The sequence below is a fragment of the Aricia agestis genome, chromosome Z (genome assembly GCF_905147365.1).
Source record: "Aricia agestis chromosome Z, ilAriAges1.1, whole genome shotgun sequence".
NCBI lineage: Eukaryota > Metazoa > Arthropoda > Insecta > Lepidoptera > Lycaenidae > Aricia > Aricia agestis.
The window spans coordinates 25,701,664-25,704,789 of record NC_056428.1 but is presented as its reverse complement, the minus strand read 5'-3'; positions in this window follow the sequence as shown (position 1 = coordinate 25,704,789).

Below are 3,126 nucleotides of genomic sequence, written 5' to 3'. Positions count from 1 at the left end.
GAGCTCTATTATAGTAAAAACTGCCTGTGGAACCAAAAAATCATATCAAGAGTGCTAAGAAGTAAGGTTCTTGGACATGCTATTTTTCTCACGATGTGTTTAGGGTTCCGTACCCAAAGGGTAAAAACGGGACCCTATTACTAAGACTTCAATGTCTGTCTGCATTTCTGTGTCCGTCTGTCTATCTGTCCATCTGTCTGTCTGTCTGTCTGTCTGTCTGTCTCCAGGCTGTATCTCAAGAACCGCTATAGCTAGATTTCTGAAATTTTCACAGATTGTGTATATACATACTGAACGACCTTCCTATGTGTAGATTACTCACGAACGCCGCTGCAAGCGCACCGCCCGCGCGCCAATGCGTCTGCCAACGCGTCGGCTGACACGTTCGCCTATATCTAGTGCCGACATCATTGAGGTACTTTAAACTGGAGAGAGCCTTATATTGGTGTATAAGCGTCAAAAGCGTGTAATGTTATGTCCTACTTACTAGGACATAACAAAGGAGTCGGTCTGCATATTTCATGTAGTAAAAGTGTTAATAAAGGTTTTTAGTGAACATTTAATGCTGGATATTGATGAGTTTTGTGGTTCCGCTAAATAATAAACCATAAGAATGGTCAAAGAACTCCTCAAACACGTGGATTTAACATTAAATACGTAAGTTTTGAACTTTTTTTGGGCTTTTCAATCGGTATTTTTGTAAGCTAAAAAGACAATTTATAAGTTTATTAATCCCTTATTCGTGCTATATAAGGCATTAGTGCTAAAAATGTCACATCAATTAATAATTTGGCTATAAAAATTGCATAGCTTTTTACGTGTGTTTACGGATTCTCATAACTTGAACTATAGTTAATCGATATCATGAACTAATTGACTTTCTTTCCTGTATCTTTGTCGAAATAATCGACAAATAGAAATATTCCAGAAAATAAACCTACTTGTATGAAAATAAGCACAAAATAGCTACGCGATGACGGGCTGAGACTACATCTATACTATAATACTTTATCTATGGCCGGCATAAGATGGATTAGAGTCTGGCTAGCGAAAGATGAGACTGGAAAAAGGCGGCAAATTCAAAAAATCTACGTATGCAACCTTGTCTATAGTCGGAATTTTAGTTTTGATACTTGATTATTTCTACTGTCACTACTGTTTCTAAGTTTAAATATAATTTAATTTAAATGTTAAATAATTCCCTATAATATTATATTATTACTCGCAAGCATCATAGATTGTATTAATTATACTCAAATATGTTTATTTAATACATACTTGTACATGCCTGAAACTAATAACCCCCCCTTGCAAGTTGATTAAAAACCAAGGATTAAGGGGAGATGAAAAAACAACACAGAAAATCAAAGGTTGCGGATTTTTTTTTCGCATTTTATATAAACATTCGACAGGTTTTTTTTATAAAGTTTATTTACAATTGACTAAAATATATAGGTGTCATTTTGTTTGACGACTTTTTGCCATCTTGTTGGTAGGGTCACGATCCCATTGCTATAAAAATTTTGGGGTTTCTGATGAAAAAACTGCGACAAGTGGTTTTGGCAGTCCTCTTGTGATGACAACCTGACACTGCCTAAGGAATCCTGCAGCGATTGAAACATGTGGAAATCTGAAGGTGCAAGGTCAGGACTATACGGCGGATGCATTAACACCTCCCAGCCAAACTCCCGTATTCACACGCCTTTATTTATGTGGCCTTCTTTTTTAATCCTTTTTAGGGTACAAACACTGACATCTGAAAATATGTTCATAAATAAAGTTAGCATTCAATAAAAAGGTTGCTTTCAGGTATTTCTTTTGTAACGTTAGGGTCTTACCGGTCTAAGAAGAAATCTCATCAGGGAACTGATTTTGTCTTTAAACACTCTTCTTGGAACATTTAATCTCATAATTTATTTATGCTTGATATTTTAACTTGCTCTGAATCCTTTGCATCATTCATGTTACCTGCAAAACAATAAATTCAATTACATGATAAATAATAATGATTTTAATTAATTGTAATTGAAAGTATCAAAATCTTTTACCTGTACTTACCAATGCACTTGGATATTTCATGTAAACAATCTTGTTTTTGTTTAAAAATTGCATCCTTTTCACTTCTTTTTTGTTCGTATTTACTAATCATAGCTAAAAGCAGTTTTCGCAAATCTCTTTTCAAAGTTTTCATCACGTTTAAATTAGAAACTCACGTAAACCACAGAAATATTTTTCACTTTGACACATAAACAACAGATGCTATAGGTGACACTGACGTTAATGACAGTGTTACCATAATCAGTTTTGGAATAAAAAGCCAGTCTCATCTTTCGCTATCCAGACTCTAATAATGAGGGATTTTCCTATTTTTTTAATTTGATTGTCAAACAGTTTCCATTTTAGTAACTAGATGGCGTATGGGTAGACAACTATCGGTAATACCAGGGAATACCATCAATAATTGCTACAAAACTGGGCAAAAGAATGTAAAACTTGATACATTTCAACTTGAAAAAGACGCAATAATATTCCAATGAATAGGATAGTAAAATTATTATAACGATGTTTTAGCTAAAATACACGGAAGAAATAGCCCTATTCACCGATATTCACACCAAATGTCACAGGAATTATACATTTTGGTTTTGACAACATCTTACCTGCACTTGTGCAAGATAACGGATATTTAATGGCTAATATTTTACCAATAATGAATATCAAAAGCCCAAAAACCACAATTTGGGAAAAAATAATAAAAACCACACCAACAATAAAAAGTAGAAGAAGTTTGAAAGTGACATGCCCGCCAAAACTCTTTCAGTTGTCAAGTTTCAGTTTGACAAGTTTTTATTATGTCAGCGTGTTCCTAAACTATTACCAGTGTACTGGCCTAAACGCTTAGGCCAATGATCACTTAGGTTTAAGATATTTTGATTTATGTCACACTTGACAGTACACTGATATTTTTTGGAAACACAACCCATATGTGGTCAGTGATGCCAACCTGCAGATAATTTCAGATCGGTGAGGAACCAATAGAAAATCTAGAAGTGTCTATCCTTACGCCATCTAGTTAAAATTGTTAAAATTAAAATTAAAAAATATAAATGAAAATCCCTCATTTTA